At 36.6% G+C, this 18667-nt stretch overlaps 1 pseudogene; it reads right to left on the minus strand.

Annotated features, from left to right (window-relative positions):
• Window positions 1-1038: 1038 nt before the first annotated feature.
• On the minus strand, window positions 1039-2959 carry LOC117694727 (U3 small nucleolar RNA-associated protein 6 homolog pseudogene; annotated as a pseudogene).
• Window positions 2960-18667: the final 15708 nt, after the last annotated feature.

Consider the following 18667-nt stretch of genomic DNA (forward strand, 5'->3'; position numbering starts at 1 on the left):
GGTATCAAAAAAAGTGAGAAGACTTATTTCAGTCCCCCCCACCCCCATTCCCCAAATGCCCTCCTTTGTTCCAAGCTCCCCTCCATCCCTCCCACTGAGGACTTTCCACTCTCTCCCCTGCCACAAATCTGGGTGTCCTCCAGGCAGTTCTTGGCCTGTCCAAATCATTTTCTGCACCACCTTAACCCCCTTAAAGGACAAACTTCTCCCAATACTCAGCACCTCCTTCTCTGTCACTCATCTTCCAAGTCTCCCTTCTTTCCTGCAGGTGAAGGAAGGCTCATATTTCCTGAATGGTTAATTTAAAAGTACGGATCCAATTCAGATACAGGAAATGAAGTCACTGTTCAGCCTTGCTTAGATCACAGATAGCTTTCTGCTCTGCACTGTCCTAGTGTTCGGATAATCTTGGGTACTGTAAAGGTTGTCTTTGAATATTCAAATGTTGATTCTGTATCAGCAGAGTGCTGAGTGCTGTCCAGACGTTGGTACTCTTAATTTTATGAAGCATCACCCACACTGTAGTTTGTAAACATTCTTCTCCATCACCTTCTGATTGGTTTGATAAACAGCTGATGGCCTATACATAGCAGGGCAAGAGAGGAAAGGCAGAGATGGGAACTCTGGGAAGAATTGAGAGGTGAGAGATCTGCCAGCCCTTGGAACTCAGATGTATGAGACTGAGCAGAGGTAACCAGCCATGTGATAAACATGGATGGATATAGACAGGATTAATTTATATGAAGTAGTTGGGAACAAGCCTAAGCTATAAGGCCCAAGCTTTCCTAAATAAAATCTCTGTGTCATTCTCTGGGAGTTGGAAGGTCAAGGCAGTCCATCCTTACCCTGGTCCTGCCTATCTTCACAGGCATCATGCAGGCTTTCACAATAAGAAGAGAACACACAAAACTATACTTTCTCTTGGGTTTGAACTGGCTCCTTTATATCTAGTCTAGATTAGAGCTGGATATGCTTAGCCTGGAACAAAAAATGAAACTGAAACATATGATTTCTGTGTATTTTAGATTTAACAGGCACCAGCAATTCTCGTTTCTGGAACCAAAGAGTAACGCCAAGTAAAAGTATGTTACGAAAATCAATCCGTTTTCCTGCCAGCTCTCGACAACTCACACACCGGCTCATCACAAACCTGCCCCGAGACTTGGAATACAATTTGAGCAAACTGATGGTGACTAGTGACCAGCCTGATGCATGGCATGTTTAGCAACAAACATCTCTGCTGACTGTCCCTGTAATATTTTCATGGCTCGCCAATAGATCTGTCCGCAGTTCTCAGGTCTACCGAAGGGATGGCTCAATTCTTCCTTGATGTAATCCATCCAAAGATCAGAATCTGTAGACCCAAACTCTCTCAAAGCCCTCTCGTAATACTCCCCCAGGTTCACCATCTTGCAGGAGTCCTGATCCTTTTCAAACTGCATCATTTTCCTGAAAATCTCAACTGGAAATGGACGGCTTTCCTGTAAACTTTTAAACATTGCTCTGGCCTTTTTGTAGCCTCCACTCCGATAAGCCCAATCCAGGTATTTCTCCTTCAGGGTCACTGAACTGGTGCCTGTGACAGCTAAAATAGCTTTCTTAAAGATGGCTTCAGTATCCTCCTGGCTTTTAGCACTTTCACTCCACTCTACCCAAGAAACCCACAAGGGCAAGCAAACCCGGGGTTGAGGTGTGCAAAGGCTTCTTCAAAGTGCATCACTACACCCGGGCTCTTTGAGTCAATGAGCACCTGGAGCCTCATCTGCCACATTGTTACAGAGTCTTTGAACAATTCAGTCCCAGCTTCTGCCACCTGCAGAGCCTCTTTGAAGAGGTCCTGGCGTAGCAACAAGTCAACCCACTGCTTGTACTGGACTTCAGAAAGGAGCTTCAGCTCATGGGCCTTCCTGAATGCAAGCATGGTCCTTTCCAGCCTCTGCCCTCTGACAGGTACACTACTGGTCTTCTTAGAAAACCTCTCCAAGCAAAAGGTGATGTAACGCTTCCACATGGCCTCTGTAGGCAGGGCTCTCACTGCCTCTTCATACACTGCACAGCACCTTTCTTCCCTGCAGCCCACCTCCACTGCTTTGGCTTGTTTCGAAACGCGCTGGTTGGGACTCCATCTCTAATTCCCGGCCGTCCCACATAATACCACGTGAGTGGGTCATCGGTGTGCAGAGCTTGAAGGTCATCATAAATTTCTTTCTGTAGATCTTTGGCAAAATCAACCGCTGAGCAAGAAGTGACACATGGAATTCCGCACCTTTAATTTTGCTTATAGAATTTTTGTAAATGATCCGTGCCAACTCACCTTTAAGGATTTCTTCAGGATGATCAAAATTCCCCATATCCATGGTGGCTTTTTCAGATTCTTGCTGTTCCTTTCTCAGTTTCTCAGCATGCATCAGCTCCATCCTAAAGTATTCTTGATAGAGCTTTGGACACTCCAGATGAAAGCGTAGAGCCCGAAGAAATAACTGCCTGGCACTTTCTGAAGACAAGCGATCTTCCATTTCCCATTTGGCTGCCATAATCTACAAAGCTGGTTTGTTTGAATGAATGGCAAGCATGGTAGAGAATATCTTGCTAAGATGAGATTTAGTACCCCATTTCTTACAAAAACCTATATAGGATAGCCAAAGCTGAACATCATCTTTCCACTTCACTGAAGCACGACCAAAGATACCTTGCACCCGATGTACTCAATCTCATCCCTCTTAAATGAATATTTAATTCTTGCTCGTCTTCTCTGGATCAGCTCCAAAAGATTAATTTCATATTGAACATAGTTGATAAAGTCTTCCTTGAAAAAGGTTCTCCGATGTATTTTGTATTCTAGGTCAGAAGCCTTCTTGATGATAGCCTTAATCTCCGTGTGACTGAAGAGTCCGATGTGTTCCAGCTGTTCCAACTCCGGGATTCGAGCTTCTATGCAGTCCTGAATTATCTCCGCCATGAGGCTGGAACTTCACAAGCAGCCGGGTGGCCAACACACGTAGAGAGCGTCTACCATAAAGCCTCCGGGAGCACTCTTAGTGATTGACTGAACGTGCTTCATAAGTCCCGCCTTTTCCCGAGAAGTCGTGTGTATTTTTAATAGGTCTGTCTTTTTATGTTACTTGACTTTTTATTGAAGTTTTAAAAATATTTGTTCTTTGTTCTGTATATTTAATGTTTTATTATTATGGGCTACGAGGACATTATTTTCTGGTCCAATCTATTTGGTTGTGTATGCTTCTTGTACCCTTGTAGGATTCTTCAACTTTAGGTCAGGAAATTTTTCATCTATGATTTTGGTGAAAATATTTTGAACCTTTGACCTCACCACCACCACCACCTCCTCCTCCTCCTCCCCCTCCTTTCATTTCTTCCACCCCTATTATTCATAGGTTTGATCTTTTCATGGTGTCCCAGATTTCCTGGACATTTTGTGTCAGGGATTTTGTAGATTTAATATTTTCTTTGACTGATGGTTCCATTTCTTCTATCATATCTTCAATGCCTGAGAATCTCTCTTCCATCTCTTGTATTCCATTGGTGATGCTTGCCTTTGCTATTCCTGTTTGAATTCCTTAATTTTTCGTTTCCAGAATTTTCTGAATTTGAGTTTTCAAATTTTCACTTCCAGATTTTCCTGAGTTTGTGTTTTCTTTCTTGATTCTTTGCCAATTTCAGGTCTTTAACACTTTTATTTACTTCCTTACAATGTTTTTGTTTGTTTTGTTTTTTTGTGTATTTTCTTGTATTTCTTTAAGACATTTATATATGTCCTCTTTAAAGACCTTTATTGTATTGATAAAAGCTGTTTTAAAGTCTTTTTTTCATCTGCTTTAGCTATGCTGGAATATTTAGGGCCTGCTCTGGTAGTATATCTGGGCTCTAGTGGTGACATAGTATCTTGGCTATTTTTGACTGAGTTTTTATGCTGGTGTCTCAACATTTGGTTTGGGATGATTAAAGACCTAGCAGCTGATTTCTGGATTTGTCTTTGTTGGATGGGTGTTTTGTTCCTTGGTTTCTGGTTTTTCTTTGGATTTTCAGAGTGCGATGGCTCTATGTTACCTGCCTTCCTGGCTCTTTCAGCTGGTGTGTTTATAGAGAATGTCTGCTGGTGTTACGGGCTGGAATCCTGAGATGAGTTGAGAGAAGGAAGATTGGAAGAAAAGGTGTTAGTGATTTCTTGGAGATAGGATCTAAGCAGAAAGGGAGGCCACAGCATTTTTCCAGCTATAGAACTGGAGATGAGATGAGAGATGGAGTTGGATCTCAGGAGTAGTAAGAGAGGTATTCACCTGTCTCCAGTCTACTTGTTACCCTGTGAGGAGCAGCTCTTGTGTTAGCAGGGAGTGCCTCCTGGAACTGGAGTCTGGGACAAAGCAATAAGTAGGATGAGGGAGGATAAAAGGAGATGGTTTGTGGGAGTCACAGGAGATGTGGGCAGGGTGATAGGAAAGGCTGAAGCATGTATTCTGTTGCAGCTCTAGGTAATGAGACTAACGGATTGTGTCTGGGGCAATAGAGAGAAAGGAGAAGTTGTGCAGGCAGCCTACCTGGTTTTCTGGCAGGCATAGCCTGTGGTTTAGCAGAGGTTGCTTGCAGAGTTGCTGGCTGGGATCCAGTGATGAGTTGGGGGTGGGGATGGGCTAGGAGGGGATAGCCTGTGGGATCCACAGGAGATGTGGGCAGTAGGGTATGGAAGGTCGAATCTGGTGTTCTCAAGGAAGAAGACTTGGGGATTAGCCTATGAAGAGGGTTTTTTTTTTCCTACTGTCTAAGAAGAAGCTTTGGGAACAGTGAAGTCTTCCAGCCATTCTGACATCATATATGCCATGGTTAGAAAAAAAAAATCTCCTACCTTCTATAAGCATGAGTTCTCTGAAATCTGTCACCTTTCTTGTGATGTGAATTAGGATAAACTTTTTCTACTTACTTTGAGAGTGGTCTGTAAAGAATTCTGCTCACCAATTTCTATTTAACCCAGCATGTTCTGAGCAAGTTTATCTTTTAAAAAAGGTATAGAGACAGTCTAGTGTATGTAAACTCTCTGTTACTTAGACAACTTTGAGGATAATATACCAAAACTAAGTGAATAAGGACTGTTTCATAGGACTTGTTGGGAGCTAATTCTTCTAGTTCAGTTGAATTTAAGCCCCTTTCAATTAATGTGTCCATTTCCCCTTTCCTAAATCTTTTTTAAAAAAGATTTTCTCTTAAAATAATTTAATTTTTATTTTATGTCCATTGTTGTTTTAACTGCATGCATGTCTGTGTGAGTGTGTCAGATTCCTGGAGCTGGAGACAGTTGTGAGCTGTATATGGTTGCTGGGAATTGAACTCAGGACCTCTGAAAGAGAGCAATCAGTGCTCTTACCTGCTGAGTCATCTCTCTGGCCCCTTTCTAATTCTTATTTATGAAACTTAACAAGATTTTTCTTATCAATAACAGAGCTTCCAGGTTTGGAAGTTTTCATGTTTTAATAACAACTATTACAGATGCCAGCAAAATCATGGCTTTTAGATTTTTTTTTTTGTCCTGAGTAATTTCTATAATAAGTTACTGATATTTGCATAGTTGGAAAGCCTCTAACAAACCATCCTTGAGTTTTCATCTCCAAAATACAATTAATAGGACTGAATAGAATGCTTATTTGTAGTCAGGCTACTAGTGCACCAGCAAAGGTGGAGCTTTATATACTTATAAATATCATCATGTGTGGAATATACATATCCTACACATGCCCTACTGCATGAGTTATGTTTCTGATAATTCTTTCCCCCCATGATTCAGATACTTTCCAATGTTTTGTCATGGTTTTAGATATGAACTTGAGAGTTAAACTTCCACTTGCTATAGCTTTTTTTCATTAATATGCAAGTAGAAGAATGTTTTTCTCAGAATTTGAATTCCTAAAGCTGGAGGATATGTATAGCCAATTCTAATTGTTCAAATACCTGTCTGAATTCAAGGGCAAAACTGGGAGAATCTAGAGGATTATAATGCAATTGCATTGTCAGAAATGTCTGAAATATTGTGTGTGTATGTATGTGTGTGTATGTATGTATGTATGTATGTATGTATGTATGTAGTAGGAGGAGGAGTGGTAGGAGTAGTAGTGATGGTGGTGGTAGTAGGCCCTTCATCTGCAAAACTGGCTGACTTTAAGAATATGACACTTTTCAGCATTAATCTGAGAATGGATAGATCAAATATGTTGCTTTAGTTAGACTTTAAGTCCCCATGAAACCAACCTATCACTTTTGACTTGTATTTCAGTCCCCTAGCAACTTATTATGTATATATATTAAATGATTAAGTTTTTCTCTAAACCACTGCAAACAAACAGTCCTAAAAACCTTTTGGAATTCTCCAACTTCATAAACTTGTGACTCTTGTATACATACAAGCAACTAGAATTTGTATTTAAACACAGGGAATAAAGGAAAAAGTATAGCATAGATTAACAAGAAGAATCTGTTCCAAATGATGACACCAAAGTGAGGAAGTCTCAGGGCTGGGAATTACCCCATTTTGTTTACTGTTTTAAGATCGTGCACAAATCTATTTAGCATTTGACATATTTTTTATCAAATTTATCTTCCCCCTCTTGTGTGGAATATGAGATTACAGAGTGACTTCACTTTAAATGTTATTCATTTTTCTACCTTAATGTTTTAATAATAGGCTTTATTGCTTCAAATTGAACTCTAAAGACTACTGTTTTACACACCACTACCACTCACCTTTTGGGTATGGTATTTATATTAGTTTCTAATATCAAATTAAATCAGTATCATTACTTTTTATGGCTCACAATGATGCATCAACTTATTTCCTCCATGGCAGGAGGAAGGAACCAATCCAGATGCCCCTTTGCCAAGTTGCTCAGCAAGCTGCAGCATCCAGAGTACAGAAATGCTAGCCTTTAATTTGCACCTCAGGACCCTTTGCAGCTGATTTACAGGAAAGTCATAAGAAAATAAAAAACCTGGCCTTCAGTCTGTGGACTAATATGTATTAAGACAGTGGTAGAAAAGAAACAAGCAGAAGGCAAAGTTACTAAAGCATATGAGTGTCCATTTCTCACCCATGAGATTTCTTCTTGTCTCTCAAGTATATTCTATTTGCCATTTGTATTTTAGTTAATTTTTTGTCCTGTTTTGTTGTGATAATGGAGATTGAACTCAAGGCTTCACCTATGCTTGGCATACACACTGATCTAGAACCCAAACCATATTCTAGGGTTTCTTAATTCCCTTGTTCCTAAGACTGTTGAATCTGATCTTCCAATTTTCTGGCACTTTTGTAATAACAACATATAATTTTCTTTGTTTTTCTCTTGCTTCCCTGGCTAGAGTAGTTGCCTTTAGTAAAAGCCTCAGCTAATGCTGTCTGTCTGTCTGTCTGTATGTCTGTCTGTCTGTCTGTATGTCTGTCTGTCTGTCTGTGTAGAAGTGTGTGTGCCATGGTGTGGTTTTGGAGTTCAGAGGACAACTTGAAGGAGTTAGTTCATTCCTTCTACCGAGTTGGCTCTGAGTGTTGAACTTAATGAGCTGGTTCCTTGGCCTTTAAGAATGACATTTCTAGAGTGTAATATAATTGGTGAGAGGCTTATTTAGTTTTGAAAGAGATTTACACACACTTCAAGGGGCAGCATTTTCTAATCTTTTTTTTTTTTCTAAAGAAAATGCTGGAAGAAAGTAGAGGGAGCAAAGTTATCACTACTTTTTTTTAGAATAGGAAAAAAATTAAAACAAATTAGGTTTGTATTTGCTTTTATACCAAGAAGGGAAGACAAAGTCACTCCAACATAATAAAATTGCCTACATAGGAATTCTTGCATATGAAAAAGAAAAGGCCTTAATAAATGAATCTTGAGTATGAATTGAAATCTCACTGTTAATGAACCTGTACACAAGTTCAGAGTCATGGTAGCAAGAAAAATTTGGTACTGGTTTGAATGTGTATATTTTAGAATCTATACTACAGTTCAGTTTATAGATAGTTTGGCTCATAAAGCCTTTTCTAGACCAAGAAATAGTAATTTAGGCCTGGAAACAAAGAAATTATCAGTTGAACTGAGATATAATTGTGTACAATGGTCATATATTTTTTTAAAGTACTGTATGGAACTTGTTTATTCAGGTAAGCAAGATATTTCATAAGAAAGAACAAAATATTAGTTTTAATAAACCCAATAGTTTAAAATCAGAATATATATATACACACACACACACACACACACACACACACACACACACACACACATATTTCTAGAAGAATATTGCAAATGGTCATTTCTGGGTCAATTTAGCACAATAGAAAAGAAAGTTGTTAAAGCATAGCTATACTTAAGAGAGCCTCTTATCTGTACTATGGCAAAACACTTGCAATCAATTTTAGATTATTTAGGAAATATAATAGAACTCTTACAAAAAGTGCCTACAAAATATTCAGTGTATTTAACATAAAATCAAGTTGAATCTTCAATTCATGTTAGAGACATGATCTACTATATTGTTGTTTAGACCCAAATCTTCATCTTTAAGTCCCAGTAAAGCTCCTTGATACATTTAGAAATTATTAATTTGTACTATATTTTTTATGAAAACCTATTGATTATAGATAGTGATGAGGTTCAGTGTAATATTTTTTTTCACACTTACAAAGTATATTTACCAAGTTCAACTGCTACCACCTTCTGATCCTCACATAGGGACAACCCTTTCCACTCCTTAATGGCCTTTGGTTAATGTTTTGTTGTTGTTGTTTTGCCAGGGTCTCATTCTAGTCTAGGCTGACCTGAAACTCATGAAATCCTACTACCTCAGCTGAGTGCTGGCATTACAGGCCTGAAACATTATACCTTGCTTTAGTAGCTTTTTTGAATGGTGAAATGTTTTGCCTTGTTGTTGTTTTTTTTTTTTTTTAAGCAAACGCTCCTTGGTAAGCTGAACTCTTCAAAAAGAGCTCTAAGTACCATTTGAAGATGTTTATTTGAGTTCCTATAATTTACTTTAAATTATATTGAACATGTTTATTCCAGGAAATGTTTGTTTTAATTGAAAGCACTCTTTGGGATTATAGTCTAGGCTGTCTTACACATTCCTCCTGCCTCCTAACTATTGTTATTACTGGTCCACCAACAAATGAACCACAATACTTTTTTAAATTATTTAAATCATTCCTCCTTTTTCCTGTGTCAATGTCTTTGAGTAATATTAAAATCTCAGGAGATGTGCCAGGTTTTGTGCCATAAAAAGCATACTGAATGTTTTCATTCAGTGTTACTACCCCAGCTCGTGACTGACTGTGTGACAGTAATTACTATATTGAAGAGCAGGTCATTTACAAGGCTTTAGAAATTCAGTTTTAAATTTGATTTTGAAGTAATACATAAATCATAAAAATGTACATATTTATGGGGTACCATGACATACACACACACATACATACATACACACACACATAAACATATATTAAGATAAGTAATTCTGTTTTATTAGTGTAGAATTTTTTAATAATGTCATTTTTGTGGGTATTTATCTGTGAATGGCAGTTAAACATTACAAAAGCCAATAGGGAGGTTGGTAGTTTTGCTTGCTTTACAAAATGCCTATATAGCATTTTCAAATATCATATTTCTTCATAGAAACATAATCCTAGACTTACAGAAATAATATGTCTACTCATGTTTCAAGAACCTATGTCTACTGTAACATAAGCTGGACTCTCTCTGTGATGGTTTTATTCAATACAGTCCAGAGTAAATGTGCTTTTATTTTCATTTACAGTGAAAGTTTTCAAGATAAGCGAGAGATCACCATGCCAAATACACCACATATGTGATTAAAAATAATTAAAGGGTAGGTTAGAGCAGGAAATTGCTCTTATTAAACACATTATCCATCTCTGCTGAAACACCAAGGCACAGTCAAAGCTGACCTTTGCCAAACAAAAAGACAAATTCAGCAAGCAAGTTATACCAGGTTGAAAATGCTCCATAGAAAAGAAACATGAATTAAAAGCTACAAAAAGCTTTGATGGTATTCATTTATATGTGGAATTGCTGAAGCACAGAGTTAAAGTATTTTTACAATAATACTCTTTGATTGATGCCAGAGATTTGGAGAGAGTATGAAATAGTGGGGAGCTGATGAATTTTGCATTTGCTGACATACTTTATAAAAGAACAAAATTTATAGCCACATAGGCTCTCTCTTTCATCAGAGAGAGGGAACAGCCAAGGGATGGAAAAAAAAGAGAGAGAGTAAAATCCTTTTTGGATGTTAGAAATCATTATGCAAATTACCACTGTTTGGAAGAAGGGACCAAGGGCAAAGACTTTGAGAACAGTTACTCTGTATCCACTTTATTATTAATGAAGTCCTAGAAAGTTGCATGTAAGAAGATACTAGTTTTATCTGAGGCCACAAAATCATTTCACTACTGCTCTCTCTTTCTTTCCAATTTGGTGTTTACAGGTGCTAGGGATGATACTTGAGACTTTAAAGTCTTTGGCCCCCTGCCAAACAGCTAATGGCAATCAATAAATACCAAAAGTATAATAAAGGAACTGTGTAATTTATTGTGCACCCTTCTTTTCACATGCAACCTCCCCAATCCTTTTCAAATGAGAATCTTTTCAGAGTTTTTCTGTATTCAGATGCATGCCACTGCACACTGACTGAAACTGTAGTGGGAGAACCAGTCTTCTTCCCCTAACATTCCCATCCCTTCTATTCTGTCCCAAATGTACTTCAGTGATTAGGGTTAGAACATGTGTGCTTTGTAAGATGATACATAAAATGCTTATACGTAATTATATTATACATCTGAAATGACAGAGGGGCACTCACAGATCTACCACCTAGGTTAAGAAATAGATTATTATCAGATACTTTTAATCAATCTCTACAATACCTTTTATCTGTTATTAATGCCCATCCCCTCAGAAGAAGACACCACAATGAATTTTATGTTCTCGATTTTTTCTTTGCTATATGAATTTTAAAAAGGTGTATATCTCTGTATAAAACATTTAAATTTTTTTCATGCTTTATCTTTCTAAGAATAAAAATATTGTGAATTTCTTTTTCTTAACCTTACATTTATGTGATAAAGATCGTTACATAACTATACTTTATTCATGTTTAATACTGTATTCCTCCATATGAGTTGGCCCATGCAGTAAGTACTGAGTATGTATGCAGAGTTAATGCTAGAAGATCATAAAATTGAATATATTTAATGTTTCCAAAGTTTTCATACCAATTATTAACTGACTGTATAAGTAACTGTTGTACCAGTTCTTTGTAAATACTCATTAACAGACTTATTTTTTTGCAATTGTAAAATTTATATTGCTTTTATTTTGCGTTTCTTTGATTATAAATGATGCTGGGCAGCTTGTCATATGTTTTTATAGGTCATTCATAGTAATTTGGAGGTGTCACAAAACTTTTCTGAATGTTCATTATTCCCTATAAACTTCAATAACTAGCTCTGTTGCATTTTGGGTTTTCATAATTGCATACACATAATTTTGAATTCCTTTTTGGATTTATTTCATTTCCTTTTATCTTCTTTTTTCTATTCATCTTAATTTGGGTGGTTTTATGAGTGAGATTTTGGAGAGATGACTAAGTAAAAAAAATTTAAGAGTAACTGTTTACAGGAATATCTCATTATTGTGTGTTTATTATATCAGTGTTTTAGATGGGCAAGATATCAGAGGAATTGAGTGAGGGACTGGTGAGGGAAAAAGGAGGATATTACAGTATATATATATATATATATATATATATATATATATATATGCCATATATATATATATGCCATATATATGGCATATATATGCCATAATTATTTTAAAATCATTTATGCTGTATTTTTATTGTTTCTGAAGTATTGGGAGTGTATACAGAACCTTGTCGAATAATAAGTTTTTTTTAATCATTTACTTATATTCACAGTTCTAGCATACTAAAATGATACTCAATTGTATGTTTTTATGGAGTAGACTATGAAAGTGTGATACAAGCATATAATGTGTGATAATAATATCAAGGATTAGCATTTCCATATCTTTGAACACTCCAGTCATATAGTTTTAAGAGCAGAAAAGCTTAATGCCCAGATGTATTAGTATGATTGTCACTACAGTACATGATGAAGCAAGTGATTTTTATTTACTTGAGTTAGGCAGACTTCAACGATAGTGTTCTTGCCTAGTAGATATAAAGCCCTGGGTGTGAACAATTGCCATGAAAAAGTAAAATTAATCTCATGAGGTCCCATTTATTAATTGTTGATTTTAGTGCCTGTGCTATCAGTGTTCTGTTCAGACAACTTTTCCTGTGTCAGTGAGTTTAAGACTATATAATACTTTCTCTTCTATCAGATTCAGTGTATCTGGCCATATGTTGAGGTTTTTGATCCATTTGGATTTGAGTTTTGTGCAGGGTGATAAATGTGAACCTATTTTCATTCTTCTGCATACAGCTATTCAATTTGACCAATACCATTTGTTGAAGATGCCCTTTTTTTCAGTGTTCATTCCTGGCTTCTTTATAAAAACTCAGTTGTCCATAGAGGTGTGAACTTATTTCTGGGTTTTCAACTCTATTCCATTGATAAATCTGTCTGTTTTGTGCCAATACCATGCTATTTTTATTACTATAGCTCTGCAGTACAATTTGATATTGGTTATGTTTATGCTTCCTACAGTTCCATTATGTGCGTGTGTGTTTTATATGAAACTGAAAATTGTCCTTTTAAGTTTTGTAAATATTTGTGTTGGAATTTTGATGGTAATTGCATTGAATGTTTTGATTGCTTTTGGTAAGATGACCATTTTTACTGTATTAATTCTACCAATCCATGAACATGGGAGATCATTCCATTTTCTGATATTTTCTTCAGTTTGTTTCTTCAAAGAGTAGAAGATTTCATCATATAAATGTTTCACTTGCTTGGGTTAAAATTACCCCAAGATATTTTATATTATTTGAGGCTATTTTGAAGGGTGCTATTTCCATGATTTCTTTCTCAGCTCATTTATCATTTGTATATAGGAGGATTACTGATTTTTGCGAGTTAATTTTGTGTCCTGCTACTTTGCTGAAAGTGTTTATCAGGTGAAGGAGTTGCCTGATGGAATTTTAGGGTTAGTTTTGTATACTATCATATCATCTGCAATTAAGAATACTTTGACTACTTTCCTTCCTATTTGTGTCTTCTTGATCTCCTTCAGGTGTCTTATTGTTCTAACTAAGACTCCAAGTACTATATTAAATAGGTATGGAGAGAGTGGGCAACCTTGTCTTATTCCTGATTTTAGTGGAATCTCTTTGAGTTTCTGTCCATTTAAATTGATGTTGGCTGTGAGCTTAGTGTCAACTGGTTTTTATTATGTTGAGGTATGTCCTTGTCTTTCTGTCTCTCCAGAACTTTTATCATGAAGGGGTATTGGATTTTGGAGAAGACTTTTTGTGCCTCTAATGAGATGAGCATGAAGTTTTTGGTCTGTTTATGTGGTGGATTACATCGTATTGCATATGTCGAGCTTTCCCTGCATCTCTGAGATGAAGTCTATATGATCATGGTGGATAGTCTTTTTGATGTGCTCTTGAATGCAGTTTGTAACTATTTTATTGAGTTTTTTGCATCTGTATTCATAAGAGAAATCAGTCTGCAATTCTCTTTTTTAGTTTGGTCCTTATGTAGTTTGGGTATCAGGGTAACTGTGGCCTCATAAAATGAATTGGGCAATGCTCCTCTCTTTTCTTTCTTTCTTTCTTTCTTTCTTTCTTTCTTTCTTTCTTTCTGTCTTTCTTTCTTTCATTTTTTTTGGTGGAGTAATTTAAGGATTTTTGCCATTAACTCTAAAATATCTAGTAAAATTCTGTGCTAAAACTATTTGAATCTGGACTTTTTGTGTTGTGAGACTTTTATTGTCTACTTCTCTTTCATTAGGGGTTAAAGGTCTGTTTAAATTGCTTACTTGATCTTTGGTATGCTGTATGTATCAAACAAAATTTTCATTTCTTTTAGAATTCCAATTTGGTGGAATACAGGCTTTTAAAATATGTCCTTATGTTTTTGTAGATTTCTTAGGTCTCCTCTTTGTTTCTAATTTTCGTAATTTGGATATTCCTTTTCTGCCTTTTAATTAATCTGGATAAGTGTTTTCAAAAACAAGAAATAACACTCCAAAGTAGTAGATGGCAAGAAGTAATCATACTCAGGGCTGAAATCATTAAGCTAATAACAATAATAACAAATTCCTAAAGAATCAATGAAACAAAGAGACACATATTTGAAAACATTAAGTTTTGGAATCAACTAGTATCTGGATGTTTCAGTTAAGTAGGAAAATAAATACCCATTTTGCTTAGGCCACTTTGCATTAGATATTTTTTTTTTGGTTTTTGCACCATAAAGAATTAGTTAACAGATAAATATGTTCACAACTCAGTTGACGAATGGTGTAATTCTCAAGTTCTAGTTGAACTAGTAAGCATTGTAGATTGTTGGTCTTTAAGGCTCCAGGTCAGCAGCAATACTTAGGAAGTTAGGTATACAAATTATGTGATTGTACTTTGGAATTTCTGAATCAGAAATTGTGGTAGGAAGCACCAAGTAATATTTATTTATTTGTTTATTTGTTTGTTTGTTTATGTTTTAAAGCTCTCTAGGATGCTATTTTGTGTGTTGAAGTTTTTCATTGCTGCTCTAGAAGTTTAGAAAATGAAGGATTAATATTTATTGAAGGATACTGGAAGACTTTATGGAGGACAAAAAAAAAAAAAAAAGCAATCTAAATCCACAGAAAAGGATGCTTACAAACCAGAGCGTTTGAATGAAGAGAAGTACTAATGAATATGGTGCTTACGAGATGTTAACTGAGTATATTAATAAAATAGAGAAAATTAATGTTGTTCCCATTCTACCCATATTTCATTTTCATTGGAAATATAAAAAATAGAAATCATATTGGTATTGTTCATTTCAGGTGCTTATATGTTGAGATTAGACTGTTCAGGGTTTTGTACTAGATTAGGAAGGACAACAAATAAAAGAATGGGAATGAGCTAATCTGCCATGTAGTGTCATTAAATAGAAAGACCCCTTCCTGACTTTAAAATGTATTCATTCATGAGGGTTACTTCTGGCCAAAATTTATTATTATCAGGATGGCACTAAGTAGTAAGATCTTAACTTTCTAGGGCATTATGAGATATTTGGTACAATTCTTTGTCTTCTTCTATATTTTATGGGTAAAGTTTCTACACTAATAATGATGTCACTTTGATGTTCATTATCCATCCAGTCTGTCTGCTTGATTTGATAATGTGTGCTTGGGTGGAACTGTTTACATTTTACCTTTTCCCTAAAGCTCTATAAGCCATGCATAATGATGCAATCTGTGAAATTATGAGATGGGAACAACTTTGGCTCAGAGAAGCTGCTGGAAAATGAGAGGTAAGCATTTTACAGCTGATGAGCTAATGGCTGTAATGTCCAAACACCAAATGCTTTAAGTCTCTTTTTTGGAACTTGCCTAGATTTGTTAGTATTGGTGGTGGGTATAAGTGTGTGATGGTGGGACTGAAGAAGAGAAGAATGCTTTAATGTAAAAATTCGGATAGCTTTTCCTTGTTGAAAGTCTTTTTTTCTAAGCAGTGCCAGAATAGTGAATAATCATTTCTAAAGTATAGACATTGCTCAGTGAATTTAGTTATTATTTAATTAGTCTTGATAATGGGACATCATTTTACAGAGACTTTAATGATCTTGATATTGAATGACCTTGTTATGACAAAGACTCTCTCTCTCTCTCTCTCTCTCTCTCTCTCTCTCTCTCTCTCTCTCTCTGTGTGTGTGTGTGTGTGTTTGTGTGTGTGTGTAAAATGCAAATAACACAAGTGGCTTTTGGAGTTGAGCCAGAAATCTCTGAGCACCAAGCTAAGGTTACGTTAAATCTGCTTGCTTTGCAGGTCATATTGAAGGATGTCTGAGACAAGCAATAAATTCTTCCCTTCTGCTACTCTCGAAGGACAAATCAGCCAATGAATCACCTCTTGTTTGTTTAGCTAGACGGAGCCATCATTTGACTTGTATGGATGGTTGAAAGCTTAACTTTTACCTTTCTTTGGCAATTGGGAAAGGGGTGACCATAGGCAGAAACAGTTCAAGTCAAGGGACACTAGTGATTCAGTGGGGGAAGGGGCAGAAAAAAGTCTAGGATTTGCTTCAAGGAACAAGCCTGGCTTGTTTTGCCTGTGAGAAAATTTCTACAGGTACAGTGGTTTCCATGGGCACAGGCTTGAGGATGCTTGAATTTGCAAAGCTCTTTGTTTTAAAATGTGGAGTGTTTTGATTGTCTATCACAGGTTTCATAAGGCCTATTCAAATCTCTTACCAGTTTTACAAGCCGGGGCCTTAGAGACTTTGATTAACATGAACCTGTGTTTTTCTTTTTCATTCCTCACTCAAGCTCTTGTATATTTAGAATATACTTGTTTAAATACCTTATTTTGAGTTCATCTTCAATCACAAAATGCATCTCTGGCTCTAAACATAACCCATTTGAAGTCAAAGAAAAGATATATGATCTGAAATGCCCTCTTTGGTGAAATGTGTCTTTGGTGAAATGTTTAAAGTGAGATAAGGCTCTACTGTAGCCAACATACTCACAACACAGCTGATAGGATCATTCTACTTATCTACTAACTGACATGGTTAAAGTGAAGATGTAAAAATATTAAATAATCTACATGACATCTACATTCATTTGGTTTGCTGACACCATCATGTTTTTCTATAAAATTTACAAACTATATGATGCAGTTTTTCTATTGCAGAGTGCATAGTCCTTTGGACTAATATCTCGGAGTATATAGTTCATTCCTTCCTCTGAATTTTATTTCTTTCAAGCACACACAGGTGTGTGTGTGTGTGTGTGTGTGTGTGTGCGCACGCATGTGTATGTGCATGAGTGTGTGTGTGTAGGTCAGAGGATAAACTTGGGTGTCATTTCTCACTGTGCATCTTGTTTGTGACATGTTTCTTTGGCAGAGATTTTCCTGTCCCTTACTCCCATATTGTCATTGGAATGCTAAGGATACAGGTGTATACCAGTGCACCAGATTCATGTGGGTTTTGGGGATTAAGTCCTCATCTTTATGCGACAAGTGCTTTACACTGAGACATCTTGCTAGCCCTGTATTTTCTTCATAGTGTATCCTTGGGTAAGACTTACTCTCTCAGTTTCAGTTACCTCAATTGTCATTTATAACTTACACTTGATTTTCCTCTTTCATAGGGTCATTGTAAGTGTAGTAACAGGACGTTTAAGTTTAAACTAGAGTTGCCTTACCAATCAGATATTCCTAGACACATAAAGAAGAAGCACAGAATAGTTTTGTTGAGAGTCAGTTGTTATGAAATACTAGAGTATCCTAGAAAAGAACTCCTCAGTGGGCAGGGAAGGATTCAGACACATGGACCTAACCAAGAGCTAAAGATAGGCAGTCACAATAAAAGAAATGCCAAAAGTCTTTAAATGTATGCTCAGAACCTAAAGCAAAAGGACATCTGAAACATTTTAGCTTAATCAGCAGCCTGGAATGGTAGAGTTCTTGAATGTGTAACAACAGGAGTAGGAGATCTTTTGTGGAAAGTAGTTGGTTATTAGTCTCAGAATAGCACAAGCATCTGGGAAAAGGCATCAACATTACAGGGTAGGCTGAATGTAAAGAGGTAAGATGATAGAGGGCTGTCCATTGAGTATATCCCAATCTGCAAGACAATATTGCACTATGTAGCCAAAGGTCTAACATAATTGCTAACAGTACCTTGTAAGGAGACAAGAACTCCTAAGCCTTATTTTAATGGCAAATTGCACATAACGTGGAACTTGGATGAAAAGGAAGTCAATTGAGGCTTCCCTGCCTTAACCGACACCTACTTTACTTTGAACTATTCAAAGATCACCCCTACTTCCTTTCTGTTTGGCTATTTTTCATTTGTTCTAATATTCCTTTTACTTAGCCCATTTGTGCTCTTGGGAAGTTTTGTTTTGTTCTGTTTTCTCTGTCTATGACTCTTTTGTAGGCATGAAGCTTACACAAGCTTAAAAATGGTTTGTATAAAGCTTCAGTTTACTGGAATGTTTTATCCCTTTGATAATGTCATTTTGCCATTTTGAATATGACCAAATTCACAATTGAGAAGTCATTTTTATATCATTCTGGACAGTTATTTTCTTCATATAAGTTGTGTAAGATCTCCAGAATCAAGCTGTTTTGATTTGCTATAGTGGACTACCACGAGAGGGGGCAACATTCATTTCTTACAATGCTCCGTGATGGAAAGTATGAAGTCACGGCCCTGAAAGACTCATTGCCTAGTGAAGAACTTCTCTCCCTTCCCCTCCATCTTTAAGTTTCCCCATCTCTCTGTGCATCTGTCTCTGTCTTTCTCTCTGTCTCTTTCTTTCTCTGTCACTCTGTCTCTTTTGTCTCTCTGTTTCTTTGTCCCTCTGTCTCTCTGTCTGTCTCCCTCTCCTCCCTCCATCTCTGACAGCTACTTACTATGTAGTTAGTTCATGCTGCCATTCTGACCTCGAACTCATGATCTTCTTGATTCAGAGTCTCATTA

The sequence above is a fragment of the Arvicanthis niloticus genome, chromosome X (assembly GCF_011762505.2).
Source record: "Arvicanthis niloticus isolate mArvNil1 chromosome X, mArvNil1.pat.X, whole genome shotgun sequence".
NCBI lineage: Eukaryota > Metazoa > Chordata > Mammalia > Rodentia > Muridae > Arvicanthis > Arvicanthis niloticus.